Genomic DNA, 18,205 nt, shown 5'->3' on the forward strand with positions numbered 1-18,205 from the left:
ATAGATATAGATGATTGATTGATGATAGAGGGAGGGAGGGAGGGAGGGAGGGAGGAAGACAAAGAGAGGCTGGTTTACACAATTGCAGCCATAAACAGTCAATAGTTGTAAAATACACGGACATGTTCTCATTCATCTGGATACAAAATAGCATAATATCAATACATGCTTCACTACTAAAAGTTTGAAAAAGTACATTGCTTTGTTTTTGTTTTGTTTTTTCTTATTTTACATTCTCAACAATTCATACAAACTTACACCATAAAAAAGAATTGCCGGGAAAGCGAGACATTTCTCAGCGTGTATGCATCATGTTCAATGGATTCTGCCCAGATCCACAACTGGGTTGATTAAAACACACATGGGAGATGTCTGTAGTAAAGCAGTCCTCTTCCTAAGTGAAACCAATTGGAAACTTAACCCACCTACCAAGAGTCATTATAATCTGGTGATTCTGCCAAATCTCTGCAAGGTTTCCAGGCAAATAAAATGCCAGGGTGGAAAAAAAAGGAAGGGGGAGAAGATCCATTGAAATTTTGTGACTGATAGCTCCACTCTGATTATAGTTAAGGATTTTATCAGCACTTTCCAATCTTAACATTTTGAGGATTGTTTCAGTTTTCAGCACTCTGTACTAGTTCTTTCTTCAAGGAGCAGGAATGTTAAAAGATTTTTGATGAAATCCATGGACATCTGGAGAAGATTGCATTAGATGCTTGCTTGAGAATATGAAGATTCAGGTCCTTCTGCCTCTTCCAGTGTAAATTCTACATCTATCATTTATTTCCCTCTTATTGATCTTTCTGTAATAGTGATGTCAACTGAAAAAGAAGAAAAAGCATTCCATGGGATTTTAAATTGATGAAACAGCTTTAGGTTTACTAATGTTAAAAAAATAATTGAAATGTTTTTCACTTTTTAATGCTTAGTGTCAATCCCTAAACATCACAAATGATAATTGTGATAATTGTGGAGGGTCCCAGTTAAATTGATTACAGGGAAGGACTAACTGGGCCCCATTCCTCCACTGCTAAAAATGAGCAGGATTATGGGATTACTTTGCTATGATTCCCCTCTTTTTATGCAGAGAGAGCCTTATGTGTACAAACCTAACTTTCACCCAAACTCCCTAACTCTTGCACCAATCCTTCTGAAATGTTGCAAGTTTTTATAACTAGCTCTAAGTCCAGTATCAAAATATAGGAGAACAAACAGAACCTTTTAAAAACATTCTGAAACAGCAAGGACTACAGTTACACACTCATTTGTAAACCTATTTATATGAAATTTGGTATGCTTCATTTTCTTCAAAAGAGCATTGCCTTCAAATTTCATATAGTCAGCAAATAAATAACCAAGTCATTTGATAGTCCTTGTGTTCTTTTTAATCAAAATTTGAGCTAATACCAAACTACAACCTGTTTAGCTGGCTTTGTCTCTTGCATGGAGCTATCATTACTGCAGATTTGATCCAATTCTGTAAGACCAGATGTATGAGTATTTTCTGATCTGCAGAGATCAAGAAAATCACTGCTGAAATTCTAACAAAGAAACAGATTGAGGCCCTAAGTTTAATTAGGAGATTGCTCTAAACTGATCCTAGGTAAATTGGGCTGTTTTCTCTGAATTATCAAAGTGGGTTCTGAACTAAATCCTGTGATTGCTGTACACCCTAACTATGCAAAATAAATTATGATGTTCTCAGTTCTCAAAAATAATTAAGCCCCTAGGATGACTTCACTGAAACTTACCGGTCCCAGTGAAAACTCAATCTTTTAAGAAACTGCTTTTGATTCCCCACAGGGTGGCCAGATGCAAAGAAGAACAGTGCTTTTGAGCCTTGAATAGTTAGGTAGAAGTCAGTATCACATTAGATTCAGCTTTCCTCATTCTAACATGATAACATGCATTTACCAAAATTGCATCTTCTCTGCCAGATAGAACAATTTATGTTGCACATGTAACCAATTTGCGGCATTTGAGATTGTACAGAAAGCTTTCTGATCCAGTATAACCCAGGATTAATAAGACTGCCTTTCTGTTAAGCTGATTGAATTATTAATGGATATCTGCTTTCTTTCATGTGCACTCTCTCTCACCCACATATATTTTCAGGAACAAGCCATAAAAGATACCAACTAACTAGGAAGATGAAGTTGAAAATGTGCACCACCCCTCAAAAGAGAATTTTCTCAGCACCAGCCCAAGATTTTTGCTACTTAAAACAGACAGGATGGTACCCTATGCTATTTCATACAGGAAAAATTGATAAGGCTGTTGAATCTTACTCTGATATTAGGGAAGGGAAAGCATCACCTAAGGACAGCAGGTTAGTTGAAGGCAGATAGCATGGCAACTCTCACTGTCCCTCAGCATTTGCTTTCATAGGAAGGATTTAGCAAGGACAACACTTGGGTACAATGTCATAATATCAGTTGGATTTCACAGACAACCCTTTAATACGATGGTTATCCAAGTTTATGCTCTAACTACTGATGCTGAGAAAGAGAAGATTGATGAGTTTTATGTATGAAATGTGAAATTGACAGAACATGGAAGCAAGATACCTGGCTTATAGTTGGAGAATGCTAGAGTTGGAAAACATAGTTGGACTGTATGACCTTGGAAGAGGAATGAAGCAGGAGAATGACTCACTGGTTTCTGCCAATCAAATGATTTCTTCATTGCTAACACATTCTTCAGACAACCACAAGCAACACCTATATACATATAGGTTGAATAAATAAGGGGAGAGTATCCAGCCTTGCCTCACTTCTTTGCCAACCTGGAGCCAGTCTGTTTCACCATGTTCCTTCCAGACTGTGGTTTTCTGATCTTGTATAGGTTTTGCATGGGGACAAGGAGATGTTCTAGGATTCCCATTTTCCTAAGGTCATTCCACAGTTGGCATGATTGACAAAACTGAATGCCTTTCAATAATCAATGAAGCATAAACACAGTGAAAAAATTAAAGCAGTAACCTCTACCTTTTAGGGTCAAATATCAACAGTAAAGAAACCAGCAGTCAAGAAATACAATAAAGACTAGCACTTGGTAGAGCAGTGATGAAGGCTTCATGTAGAGGAGTATGGAGATAAACTTGAAGAAGAAATTTAACAGGTAAATACCAGTTTAGACCTGAAAGGAAGGAGGGAGTAAGAAAGAAACTCAAGATTGCCTCGCCTTGATTCTCTTTGGTATAAGAGAGTTGAGACAGAATCTCCCTCAGGCTTTCAAGATTCTGTTATTATACAATACAGTTCCAGTAGTTCTTGTGGTACCTATTTCCTAACCAGGTTTACCTCAAAGAGTTGACACCTTGGACAAGATACTCAGATGCCATGATGTGTCTATACTGACTTATAAAGATCAGAATCATATGGGCAATGGTTTTCCCTGAGACACTCTATGGAAGCAAAAGTTGGGTGTTGAAGAAGCAGAATAGAAAAAGCATTGATGCTCTTGAACTTTGGTGTTGGAGAAGACTCCCAAGAATACCATGGATTACCAAGAAACAGACAAATGGATCATAGAGCAAATCAATTCAGAGTTCCTACTAAGACACAAATGACCAGCCTCAAATGATCATATTTGGGATACATTCTGTGAAGGTTCAGCTCCCTTGAGAAGTCTATACAGTAGTGCTGAGAAGAGTGGGAAGGAAAGAGAAGAAGAGAATGACCAGCAGCAAGGTGGATGGATTCAATTACAGTAGTGATGAATGCACTGTTGGAAAACCTGAAGGACCAGGCTTTGGACAGATTGTTTTAGGGAAGGTCTATGAGGTTGCTAAGAGTTGACATTGATTTGATAGCACATAACCAGTCAATCACCCTGATCCTGTGTATTTTACAGCTTTTAAGTGTTTATGGCTGCAGCCCAGCCATATGTATCTTTACTTAGAACTCCTACAATATTCAGTAGATCTTATTCCCAAGAAAGGATGCCTGAAATTGTAGCAGTCTTTATATAATATACAACTGAAGAGAATGTTCATAAGCTTGTTTATCTATAGCAGGAAAGGGCAATCCTTTTGACAGAGGGTCACCCTTCCTTCTGGAGGCTATGCCTGATGAAGTTAGCAAGTTGCCAAAATAGACAATGCTAAAGTGAGGGAGCTGGGGAGGCCACCTGGATGATTCAAGCCCATTTTCCCCATCAGAAAAAATGTCTGAGTTTTATTTTTTTAAATAAGGATATTATAGGTACCTTAAGCCTGTGCAATGAGAGACAGTTTGGTATAGTGGTTAAAAGGACTAGGCCAAAAACTAGGAGACTGTGAGTTCTAGTAGTGATTTTAGACCAGTCGCTCTCTCTCCACTGTAGAAAAAGGCAAAAATGTTGCCAAGAAAACTGCATGCAGTCAAGGCTGAATCATAGACACTCTCTTTGTCTCTCTCTCACATACACACATGCGCACAACACCTGAAAGGCTTAAGGTACAAATTTTGCCACTTTAAAAACTCATTTTCCCCACAACAGCAACAACAACAACAAAATCAATGGGTTTTGTTCCCCAGCAACAAAAACAAAAAAGTATGCAGCTTATGGGGTGCCTACTCCCAGTTTATACCATTAGTTGTTGTCTTTTCCTTTCCTTTTTTCTTTTCATAAAGGAACTTCATGGATTAATCCTAGTTGTTATCATTGAGAGACAAAACTCTCTTCTTGCAAATGTATTTACATTCCCTCCTCTTCCGTGTGGCTGTATGGTGACTCATCATGTTTTCTAACATTCAACCAGAATCTGCCTTCCTATCATCATACTAATCTATTGTATCATGTTTTGTTCTCCAGAACGATGGAGAATAGGTTTGGACTTTCTTCTGTGCAATCCCTTTACAGATACTTGGAGTCATATATTCCTGCTCAGTCTTTTCTTCCCCAGATTTGTTGTTGTTTATTCGTTTAGTCGCTTCCGACTCTTCGTGACTTCATGGACCAGCCCACGCCACAGCTTCCTGTCGGTCGTCAACACCCCCAGCTCCCCCAGGGAAGAATCCATCACCTCTAGAATATCAACTATCCATCTTGCCCTTGGTCGGCCCCTCTTCCTTTTGCCTTCCACTCTCCCTAGCATCAGCATCTTCTCCAGGGTGTCCTGTCTTCTCATTATGTGGCCAAAGTATTTCAGTTTTGCCTTTAATATCATTCCCTCAAGTGAGCAGTCTGGCTTTATTTCCTGGAGGATGGACTGGTTGGATCTTCTTGCAGTCCAAGGCACTCTCAGAATTTTCCTCCAACACCACAGTTCAAAAGCATCGATCTTCCTTCTCTCAGCCTTCCTTATGGTCCAGCTCTCGCAGCCATATGTTACTATGGGGAACACCATTGCTTTAACTATGCGCACCTTTGTTGTCAGTGTGATGTCTCTGCTCTTAACTATTTTATCGAGATTTGTCATTGCTCTTCTCCCAAGGATTAAGCATCTTCTGATTTCCTGACTGCAGTCAGCATCTGCAGTAATCTTCGCACCTAGAAATACAAAGTCTTTCACTGCTTCTACATTTTCTCCCTCTATTTGCCAGGTATCAATCAAGCTGGTTGCCATAATCTTGGTTTTTTTGAGGTTTAGCTGCAAGCCAGCTTTTGCACTTTCTTCTTTCACCTTCATCATAAGGCTCCTCAGCTCCTCTTCACTTTCAGCCATCACTTCCCCAGATTAAACCTCACCAATTGTTTCATTCTCTTGTCAGAAGATTTAGTTTCTAATCCCTGATCATCCTCGCTGCTCTTCTTTCGACCTATTCCAATTTGTCTGAATTCTCTGTAAAGTGTGGCTGTCCTGAAAGTGGACAATGTGTGAGACAAATTGTGTCCAATGCTGAATACATCATAATGAAAAACAATAGAATTAAAATATTAAGCAAGGATATATCTTTGTTTTTCTTTCAGACTAGAAAAGAAAGAAGCTTCATCTTTAATCAATGTCTTTTAACCCAGTATCAAGTTGTCTGCAACAGGGAGGCCAAAATGGCAGGCACAACTATGGTTCAATGCTCTGCCCTTTTGTACATGCACATGGAGAAAGGGGCAGGACTTCAATCCATGGTTGCACCTGCCATCTCCCCCCCCCCTCAAAAAAGGACAGGTCTTTCCAGCATTCCAATCCAGAGCTAATCCTATACAAACCTTCTGAAGCAAATGAGTCCTAATGCAAGCTTTTGTGAATCCATTGCATTTTCCATCCTCACTGCAGGACAGATAGGAAGATACATCCTCATGTACCTGCTGCATCATGGAAGGAGACAGGACAGATTTATACTGTCATTTGACTGTGCCTCCAATCTGTACACAAGGGATACCTCATTCGACTACACTTGCTCTCTGAACATGTGGATCAGAGTACAGATATTGGAGCTCACGGTTCATGAGCATTTGAATTATTACACCTTAATGTAGTTGGACCAATTAGGACCCTATACTCAAACAGCGTCCTACAAAATAGATTTGCCCAGGGAGCAAAAGAGGAAGCTCGCTGGAGGCTGGCTATTAATAAACAGAATAATTCTGAGGCACCTAAGAATTCTGTCAGCTGAAGGCCCTGAAATAAGTTTCATGAAGCTATGCAGGTGAGTGAGCTATGATGGGTTTTTCTTCTATTCTCTATTGGAATCCCCCATGTTACTAAAAACAGTTGGGAAAAGTCAAATAAATGCTTTGTCAATGTTAGAAGTAAGAGTTTGAGACAGGAAGGTTCAATGGGTCCTACCTGACATACGCATGTTTCCATAGGTCTGACCCCTTGTCACAGGTGAGATAATTGGCTTCCTACAGGAAAGTACACACAACCCTTCATACTAGTCATGATAGTCTGATGGACAGAAAAAAAAGAGTGATTAGATACTCAAGTCAAAGATCTTACGTGTTTAATGGCCATGTACCTCTGTGATTTAGATGCTAAGGGGAAAATGGGTGGCTATGTGGAAGTATGAAGCAAAGTTTGATCAAACATGACCATTCCTATTGTTTTGTTCTGGTACAATAACTGGGCTGGATTAGAGAAAAATTACAGCATACTCTATTCTAAAGTTAGAGCCAGTGGCTGGATTTGTGCAACACTTTAGGCAAGGATAAAATGGAGTTGGTGAGGTGCCAGCAAGTTAGTTGTATACAAGAGTTGTGAACTCAGCCTATGTGTCTATGAAAAGAGAGGGAGGGAAAACAAGGAGGAGAATCTTGGGAAGAAAAAAAATGTGAGAAGATAATTGAGTCCACGAGCTGGATATGTGAATGCGTTGAGAGAATTCGGCAGATGTGGGAATGCTAGTGTCTCTCATTAGATTTTTCTAAAAACAACATTCTGTCCCTCTTTTTACCACAAAGCAAATCCCCAAAGCACCAACAAAGATACAAATTGGAATCCTCTGTTGTGGCAGTAATCCCTTCTCCCTAGTTAATTCCCAGTAATTGCATCATTTATTTAAATAAGGCTCAGAGCAGCAAGTGTAGCAAAACGAAGATATCAGGCTAGCCTTGCTCTTCTAGGCAGCCCATTTGGCCTCCCCCCTCCACTTTTTAAATAGCATCCTATAAGGAGAAGTCGCAATGCTGGTGTCTCGCATTACCCCATCCTTGCACATCTGGAACAGACCCAAAGCTCCTTACTGCTAACTAGAAGAGTTGCTAACAGGCATTGCTGCTGCTCTTTGACATTTACCAGCTGGACTGCTCTCAAGTCCAGAAATATGAAATAGTTTGATACTGCTGTGTTTTCTGTTAACAAATACTTGTTTACCAGAACACAAAGAGCATGCAACTGCTTTGCTCCTTTGCTTTTCTTTGGTGGTTTTACCCAGGCTTTGCATTCCTTCAGCTGAACAATAGGCAGGACGCAGTGTTCCCTTTTAGGGGAAGGGGGTTCCCAGCAGGCGAGGTGGTGAAGGGAGGGGAGGGGAGGGGAGAGTTTGCATCAGGCTGGCATTACCATTGAGGAAATCCTCTACTTTATGTGAAAAGTGACAGCAATCCCAGAATCTGCATGCTTGCAGCCACAGAACTAAAGCATGTATTAAGCACTTCTATTAATTGTGGTTCAGAGACCATCAGTGAGAATGATGAGAGCCTTTTATGCAGATGATATGGGCTGCTATAGACAGGAGAACAGGGTCTCTGGCTGAGACAAACAAAGGCCAGAGCAAGTTGCTAAAAATAGCTGATCACCACGTCAGTTAGATAATTGCGGGGAAAGGAGCAGCTGAGAGACTGAGGATGGGCTGCTGAAAACGTATGAGTGTAGCATGCAACCAAGTAAGTGCACAGAAACTATCTGCCAGAGATTTCAGAGATAATGAAATGATACAAACCACAAGTCCAGACAGGGAGTAATTTAATCACATCCACCAGAATCAATCCTTCTTCACCAAAACTGCACACAGTACTTTTGAAAAAGGTGTATCTAAACTCCAGTGCATAACTGGGAAAGTTGCCTATGAAAGTATATATTAAGGGCAAAACTAGTACACACACCCATATATACACAGACATTCACCACAAAGAGCAAATTGTTTTAAAATTTGATTGCAATGTAAAGTGCCCCCTCTTGCCACAGTCCCTTTGTACCAGAAAACAGAGAATACTGTATGGCTGGTGCAGGTCTATTTTTCAGATGTGGGAATTCCAGAAATTGGATGCCACAGTGGGAGAGGATTGTCAATGGTCATCATTCATCATACCGCAGAAGCTGGCAGGAACAGCACAGAGCCTCAGAAGCTGACCTTAAGGCTTGGTGCTGATTCAAGTGGAAACAGGGGTTCCTTCAAGTAACCTGGCCCCAAGCCATGTGGAGAGATTTGTGGGCCCAGACCAGCACTTTGAACTGTGTCTGGGGACTGACTGGAAACCATTGTTATTGCAAAACCAAGCTGTGCAACTTTTAATGTTCCCTTATTAATCGATTACTCTGGTGGTTCATCATTGCTATTGCTTTTCTCTGAATTCCCTCCAGTCCACAGGCATCTGTTGGGTATTGATTTTCCTTTACTTTAAAATCAGAGCTTCAAGGATGTTGATAAATGGTCTGAAACTGACTGCCTCACATCATCCTTGCCTCTGTACAATGCAGGTGTTCATCTTCTAACATGTAAATTCTGCTCTCTATCATGCAGCTCCTCACTGAATCTCAGAAACCATCTCCTGCCTCTGGCCAAGCACATAAATTGTCTTTCCTTCCCCCTGCAATGGGAATGGCTCGACACCATTTCACAAAGTTGTGTTGACTGATCTTGTAATGCTGAGACCAGTAAATATTATGTGGTCAAAGATGGTAGTGGTATATGGGAGTGACCTAGGGAGACAGGGGAAAGAGCTGCAGCCAGGGTAATAGTCACATAAAAGGCAGCTTAGCCTGCAGCAGGAATGTGGGCATAGCAAACGTCTCAGAAGGGACCCTCGCTAGATTCTTGAGCTGTAAAGGCGACAGAGGAGAAATGTACTTTCAGACTTGCAAGATTCTGTTAATGCAACCTTACAATTAAGTAGAGTTGGTTCATCTGAATGTGCCTCTTGTCCGGACTACCTCACAAAGCTGACAAAGGTAAACTAGACTGAGGCAAAGAGGCTGTGAGGAATGGCTTATAAATATTTATTTACTGTTCCAGTATAGAACTGTACAGAAGCAAACAAGCCTCAGTCTCTCCCATGGGATCACTGGAACAGGAGGTGATAAGGATGCAAACTCACCTGACCATATCATAGATATCCTTTCTAGAAAGGATGTTTTTCACTGGGAGTAAGCCCCACTGAGCATAATGGGATTTACATGACAGTAAACATATGTACGTGCATTTAATAAACAAACAAACAAACAAACATGTATAAATGATTGTGGTCACACAATGTACAAAGCCAAATAAGCACATTTTGTCCTGTCCAACTAGACTAGACACGGAAGAGGTGCAATAAAGTTCTTTACAAATTGTTAATACAATAACTAAAAGACAATAAGGAATAGACTGGTTTCCAAGTCAGTAAGGTGGCCAGCAAAGCAAAGCAGGACTGGACTGGGAAGCTGGAATTCACACAGCAGCAGGGCAAGGCAAACCAGGGAGAACTGGAAGGCTGGAATCTGAGAGCAGCAAGGCAAGGCAAAGCAAGGCAGGACTAGAAGGCTGGAGTCACAGGGTAGCAAGGCAGGGCTCTGAGGCAAGACTGGACTCGGAAACAAGGCAAGACTCTGAGGCAGGGCGGAGCTTGGTAGCAAGGCAAGGCTCTGAGGCAAGCAGCGGTGTGGCAGCTCAGCGGGCAGGAGGCTCGGAGTTGGCGGACAAGGTAAGTTGGTCAGCTGAGGCAGCGCGTTCCGAGAACAAGGCAGGGAGAAGAGAACAGTTGTCTCTGACAAGTGGCTCTGGCTTCTGGCACTCTTTATATCTTCAGCTTTCCCGCCTTTTTCATGCAGGAGCCAATCGCTTCTCTCACTGCTCAGCCCACCTTTCCAGCCTCCTTTCTCGCGCGCTGATAGGTGGTGTCATGAGCACTGATGGTGAGCAGGAGGGGGCCCCTATCCAGGGGGGAAAACGCATGCTTAGTAGAGAGAATTTGAGCTGTCGTTCAAAGAGACACAGAACAGACCCGCCTTGACTTTTGGGGTTTATCTGTCTGGGTTTTCCCACGCTTCTTCAGTTTGATAGGATTTTCTGTCTACTGTAGCAGTAATAAAACACTAGAGACTTATTCATCATCTCAGCGTGGTTCCTGCTTGTCAGGACAGGTGGCAGTGAATCTGCCTCCTGTCTGTCTTCAGTCGGTGGCTCTGGATCTTGCTGCTCAAGGCTTTCTCTCACTTTTTCTGCGATCAGCTGATCCTCCTCCTCCTCCTCCTCAGCCTCCATCCTGACACATTTTGGCTTAGTGCATTGTATGAACCCAGCCAGTGACTACATATACTTGTGCTATCCAAAGAATTTATGGGGCTTGGGATGGATATAGTTACTGGGAGCTGTTGTTCTTCCACAAAAATCCATAGGTTGAATGAAAAGTAGTGCTTCCAATATTACAAGTTGCCAACAGATGGCAGTACTGATACGTTAGAAGCTCTGATATGATACAGAAAGATTGTACAGGTAGTTCTCACTTAACCAACAGCTTGTTTAGTGATCATTTGAAGTTACAATGGCACTTAAAAAGGAGATTTACAATCAGTCCTCAAAGCTGCAGCCATTGCAGTGTCCCTGCAGTCATGTGATCATGATTTGGGCACTTGGCAACTGGTGCACATTTATGATGGTCACAGTGTCCTGAGGTCACATGATCACCATTTGCAACCTTCAAAGCCAACGTCTGACAAACAAAGTCAATAGGGAAGCCAGCAGGAAGTCACAAGTTGCGGTCACATGACATCATGCTTAACAACTGCAGATGATTCACTTAACTACCACAGCTATAACTGATACTATAGGTTGGCACAGTCATGTGACATTTCACTTTATGACCGCATCAGTTAGCGATGGGGTTGCTGGTCCCAGTTGTGGTCAGTAAGTGAGGGCTGCCTGTATTGCTTTGTTTATGAAATGGAAGCCTACAGTGAGTAGTTGTCAATGTAGTTTAAGCAATACACAGTAATTTAATTTTTTTGACTGCTGAAGGAGTCCCTCCAATTGAAATTCACAACTGAATACAGGTTGTTTATGGCAAAGATTGTATTGATATGGCTACTGTGCATTGCTGGGCCAAAAAATGTAAAGATGGTGAACCAGAAAGAGCTGATTTGTATGATGAAGAACAAAGTGGACAATCTGATACAGCAACACATTTCACATAAGAAATTGAAGGAGTACCTTTGTGGCATCTGATTGATTGAAGTGGTGGAAAGGATTGTCAGGACCTGGGTGAAGGTGCAAAGCATGGAGTTCTTTTGTCTTTAGGAAGCTTGCCTATCTTTGACAGAAGGGTGGAGGAAATGGTGATGATTATATGGAGAAGCAAATATGGGTAGCAAAAGACTCATTTCATAGATTATTTTTCTGTTTTGTTTATTAAAATATCCCTATTTAAAGTTATGGAAGTGAAGGCATTATTTTTCATTCAATCTTGGTATATGTGGCATTTTAGTGAACAACATGGTGGAGCTGGGGAAGGAAACAGTGGTAGCAGAGAAGAAGCAGGAGGATCCTTATTTTGTGGGGACATGAAGCAAATTGCCACAGTACTCCTAAGTCATATAGATGGTAGCATAAGCTTCATGTACACCAGAGTCACTGGAGCAATTTTCCTCCACTCCCATCTGCCAGTAATTGTACACCACAGCCTGTAAATGTTTTCTAAGCAGCTTTGCCCATTTTGTTAATAGCTGCAAAAACTCAATGCCCACTCACTGCTGCAAAAAGCCCCCATTAAACTTGATTGCCACAGAAATGCCAGCCAGCTGCTAGGAAGATGGAGAACCTTCAGACACCAATATGTAGGATCAGCAAAACCATTTGTTTTACAGACAGCATGAAAACCAGTGATATGTCCACTTGAAAATAAAAGCTTTAAATCAGTCATGGATTCACTGATGGCCTTGGGTATATTGATTCATTCACGCAAGATGTTAAGACAAGATTTCTTGGTTTGTTAGACAACCCAGAATGGCCAGGCATACACATTACTTTAAGTCATTATGGGTGGGTGCCAAGCCAAACAAAAACATTAGGGCTTTCCAAGCTTTATTTTCTCCAATTATCATTGTTTCTGGCAGCTGGTATGATGCAGTAGTAAAGGCCAGTCACTTTCTGTCAGCCCTAGACTGGGAATTCAAAAAACAACCCAGAAGAAGGCAATGGCAAATCACTTTTGCAATATTGCCAAGGTCATCTTCATAGACCTGCCCATGGAGTTGCCAGGAGTCAAGATTGACTTGAAGGTAGCAAATCAATGCAGTTTCAAAATAGATTTTTATGAACTTATTACACAAACATTTATCTGATATGTAAGATTTTATTGGCCATTGCTTTATTAGTACTTTCAGACCTCAAACTGGAAAAAGGAAAGCTGGAGTAATTTTTATTAACAATTAGGTCAACAAGTTTATAATAGAACATTAATGCTGAAATCCCAACTTGATTTCAATATGAACTCCTCCGACATATAAATATAGATGAATGCTTCATTTTAAGATACAATATAAATGTACTTGGAGCATCTAGGAAATTCTCTAGGTATATTGTGGAGAGAAATGATAATGCATAAGTATGGGGTTGAGGCATAATGCTTAAGAATATTACAAACCATCCCCAAATCTATATTGGTCCAGCATTTTGTTTCTCACAATGGCCAACCGGATGTCCCTGGATGCTGGTAGGCAGAAGGTGGCAATATACTCCTCTCCAGCGACTATTCAGTTTTTGGAGGCAGATGCTGCCCTCCCACCTGAAGCTAAGATTGAGTCTCCATGTTAATGTGATGTTGCATTATGTATCAGAGCTTTGGGATTTGATTCTCTATGAGGAATTGTGGTTGTACTGTGCAGAGGGTGGGGAGGAGGAGAAGGCTGAAAAATCATATTGAAAAATTGGAAAAGTTATGTTATTCCAGATATTAAGGAATGGCTTTTGGAAATGTGTAACTTATCCACCCTGGAAAAGGCAATACTTTCCACTAATCAAAGGATGAAGCAATATGTTCTTCTTGGGCACAGATTTTGTATTTTTCAATAATATATAGTATCTGAGTCTACTATAATATCATATATTTTTAGTAAACCAGTCACTATCTATAAATTTAATAAATAAGATAGATCTTTCTTGATTGTTTGTCCACCCTTTTTTCTTTCTGTCAATGTTTTGCAAATAATTTTTAAGTTTAAGGTTTGTTTAGTTTAACTTCGTTATTGCAGCATATGTTGGTATTTTGCCATATTTTATAGTATTCTAAAATAAAGAATTTATTTTAAAAAGAGATTGAGTCTCTAGATTAACGGACTTGCTCTGCTTGAATTTATCCAATCCCCTTTTAGAGTTTTCCAAGTTAGTAGTCATCACTATGTCTTGTGGTGATGAATTCAATAGATTATGGAATATCATGGATCAACCCTTTTGCAGCTAAGCAATAGGTATACTATTAAAAATTATGATTGTGAATATTAGTCTACCTGAGCCTCACTCCCAAATGTTTTTCCCTCCTTCCCTCCCCAGTGTTTAGCACTTCAGGAGTAAAGTTATTGATTGTTGTTTTTCATTACTTGCGTTATATTTTATGGCAGAATGAACCATCAATGTCATGACTGAACAGGAGAATTCTGATTCAGTACAGAAGGTATGAAATAGAACAGCAGTCTTAAGATTCTGCTGTTAGTGAGTCCATAGCCACCATTCTTTCTACTTTGCTTTGACCAAGCTATATTATCCCAGTTGTACATGATCTGCATTGGTCGCTAATCTGTCTCCAGCTTCAATTGGAAGAACTGACATGAACTTTTAAAACTTTAAACAATTTGTAGCCAGATCAACTCAGGGGGTGTTTATTTATTTATTTATTTGATTTCTATAGCCGCCCATCTCAGCGAGTGACTCAGGGCGGCTTACAACAATAAAACCATAAAACAATTAAAACAATTACAATTAAAACAGTTAAAATATAAAATAAATACAAAATAAGTATACATGGCTGCCAAGTGAGCAATGCATAGATATTAATACAGCCAAGAGATGAGACCATACACACGCTCAAGGCCCCAGGCCCGGTCACAAAGCCAGATCTTTATGGCCTTACAAAAGGTCAACAGGGTCAGGGACATCCTAATTTCTGGAGGGAGGATGTTCCAGAGGGCAGGCGCTATGGAGAAGGCATGCCTTCTAGTTCTTGCCAGCTGACATTCCCTGGCTGACAGGACCCGCAGCATACCCAACCTACTAGATCGAATTGGATGGGCAGAAACAACTGGGAGAAGGCAGTCCCTTAGGTAACCCGGCCCCAAGCCTAAATGTGTCTACCTGCCAGTAAAATTGGCCCTAAGAGTGTCTTCCAGATGCTGGGTTTCTGCAAGTTCAGGTGGGTGGGTACCAATGGCAGATCTTCTCAATGGTCATGCTGAGATTCTTAAATATGAAGCACTCCTCCTCTTTTGAGGATAATTGAAAGTGCTGTAGTTGCAGCAAGACTTTGAATTTTAAGTATTTCCCATTTGTTTCAGATGGCTTTCTAAGCTACTGGTTTGGATGGGGATTTATCTTCTGGCCACAGCATTGGTTGAAGACATTGTGTTGCCTGAATGGATAATGCGATGGTGTCTCCATTCCATATACCAAAGCTGGACTGGCAATTAATTCTTTTTCAATTAAGGTTGGTTTCTGAGGTCTGATATTTGATGCCGACTGACACCACACTGAGAGCAAGAAGCTAGCCCAGAGGGCACAGAACAGTGACACACTCTCTCCAATACTTGGTTGACACTTCAAGCTCAGTATTTCATATCACCCCGTCTGTTCTTCTACATTGTTTCTATAATAATTGCTTCTTGTTTTAATAAGCTACGGTCTCAAGTGAAATTCTCTATCCAAGGTTCTGAAGTCATATTGAAGTTCATTATATTTCCTTATGCGTAGACACATTTATATAGGAAATAGAATCTTGTAAATCATACTGTGTTTCTTCAGACAAGAAAGGATATTAATAATAAAATTCATAAAGGTGAATTAGGCAGCTGTTTGGAATATCATAATTGGAAGGGCATCTGTTTCATCTATTTTAATGTTTTAGGAAGAAAGCCATTGCCTACACTTTTGGAGGTGGTGCACAGAAGCAGCTGACTGGTTAAAATGGTATAAAATGTTGCATTTCTGGAGACTTACTGGAGAGTCATCTAATCTCCATCTGCTGCACAGATATAGTTATAAAGGGGAAAGTATAAGTGACGAACATTAAAAATAAAAACAAAGTAGTTTCCATCTCAACTCTTGTTCACTGAGTCTGTGAAAAAGCTAAGTGGGATTGAATGTGGTTAGTACCTGGATGAGAGATACACAGGGAATCCTAGGGCTGTAAGTATTCATACTTCCATATTATTTTCCGAACTACTGTATATCCGGAGATGCCAAGGACCAAACCTGGAAACTTCTGCAGGCAAAACGGTACCCTATCGCTAAACTATTCCCCAACATTATAGAAGGAAAAGCAGAAAGAAAAGTCTAGGATAACCCTATATTTATGGTTATTTTTATTCTGTTTTTTTCCATTTTATTCTTCATCCCTTTGGGTTTGTTTTAATTAAAAGTCAATCTATACATTTTTAAAAGCAAGCAAATAAATAAAGCAAATAAGGATCAGCCTAACATTAGCTACAAATCCTTAACTATTAGCATTTTTATTGTAACAGCTGTGGGACACTTCTTGAATTTTCTGCCTTAGGCTCCAAACCACTTTGAACCATCTCTAGCATAAATACCAAACAGATCACCAGTAAGACTAGCTCAGCACAAAACTTCAGGAATCAATGAAAGTTCAGAACAGAATGAGAATGAGTCTAAAATGAATAGTATGCAATGTGGTTATACAGCTCTCATTTAAATTGCAGAGCAGTTTGTTACTGGTAACCCATTTGGCTCCAAAAACAGGGCTTTAAAAATGATGTAAGTCAGTTAGGCAAGAACAGAGCTGACAGTGTGGCATCCTCAACATGTATTTAAAGTGAATTCCAGTTCTTCCTTCCTATTAAAAATCTGGGATTTCTGAGTACAATATAGGCAATAAAAATCTAGACTGCCATTAGATAGCAAAAAGCATTACAGAAATGCTACCTATATTTTTGCAGCCCAGATCTGGGTTGCATTGGCCCTACAATATTCTCTCTACTGAAGTGAGACTACCAAAGTGAGATTACTGTTCTCATCCATAAACCTGGGCCAGCAGACATCCTAGATGGCTACTTAGAGAAGCGTAGAATTATTTTTCACACCAGTGAAAAGATTTTCTATCTTTGAGAGATAGAAAACCATGGAGCCAGCCTTCACATGTAATAGCCATCATGAACAATAGCCACTGACTGAGTTTGCACTTTGTGCAGAAGGATGGTTTGTTTAACCATAATTTCTTGATCAAGCTACAGTTGGTTGAGTTCACTTCTTGCCAAGCCATAAGTCATAGTTTCCAAACATAATGGTTGGGTTCAGATAGTGCATTAAGCCAAAGCCAAATGTCTCACATTATAGTTTACCATAATATGTAAACCAGCCTCAGTCTGACTCTCTTTTTAAAGGCACCTGCATTAGCAGCCAATGGTCTATCCTATAATATTCACAGATTAATGAAATGCCAGAGATAGTTTTGTCTCTGAAGGCCACAAGAAGCAACAGGCAATAACTTTCCTGCACATCCTTCCTGCTCATTTCTCTGCTCTCACATGTACATAATCCTTTTTCCCCACACAGAGACACTCAAAGTTAGGACTATCATAGAAATGCTGCAAAGATCCAGACAACCTCTAGATGGCAACAAACCATTAGACCTCTCTGTAACTTTTTGCTGCCATCTAGTGGTTATCTGGATTCTTGCGACCCAGATATGGTGGCAAAACTCTTCTCACACAGACACACAATTCAGCAAAAGGGAAGCTCGTGTTTTCTCTTTCTGCATCCTGAGAACTCTTTGAAAATGTTCATTGATGGTCCCTACAAAGTGGATTAAGACAGAACCTTCCTCATTCTATCAGGAGATATCACATTTCTCTTTGTCTGCTGAACTGCTGCTTACTGGACTGGAGTACAATAACCTACAGAATCCATAAGGTGCAGGAAAATGATTTTCCAAAATGTCTTCCTCCTCTGACAGCGGCAGGCAGTTGAACAACAAGATATCTGTGTGGCTTGTGTATTATTCCATTTCTTCCCCTTTTAACCTCCTATAATTTCTTGCTAATTAATTACACTTGCTGGTCCTGAGTTCTAATAGGATGAGGCATGGAGAAGAACCTTTGCTCTCACCTCTTTCCTCATCCTATGTATTTAGAAACCTCCTTAGTGTGTGACTGAGACACAGATGGAGGTTACACTAGCAAAGAACAAAGCGGACATTGTTAAGCAGTTCATTAGTATTTAAATATCACCTCCTTTTCTGACCCTGCCTCAGTCTGGTGATTATTACAACATTCTGTTAAAAAGAAGCATAGAAACAGATACCCTTAACTTGGTTGTAGTTCAGGGGGGGGAAAATTGAATGAGAGCTGGATGCTGGTTCCCTGCTGGTTCTTAAAGCTACAGTATATTGGATAAAAGTATTGCTTCATTGACAATAC

Source organism: Candoia aspera, chromosome 1 (assembly GCF_035149785.1).
Source record: "Candoia aspera isolate rCanAsp1 chromosome 1, rCanAsp1.hap2, whole genome shotgun sequence".
Lineage (NCBI taxonomy): Eukaryota > Metazoa > Chordata > Lepidosauria > Squamata > Boidae > Candoia > Candoia aspera.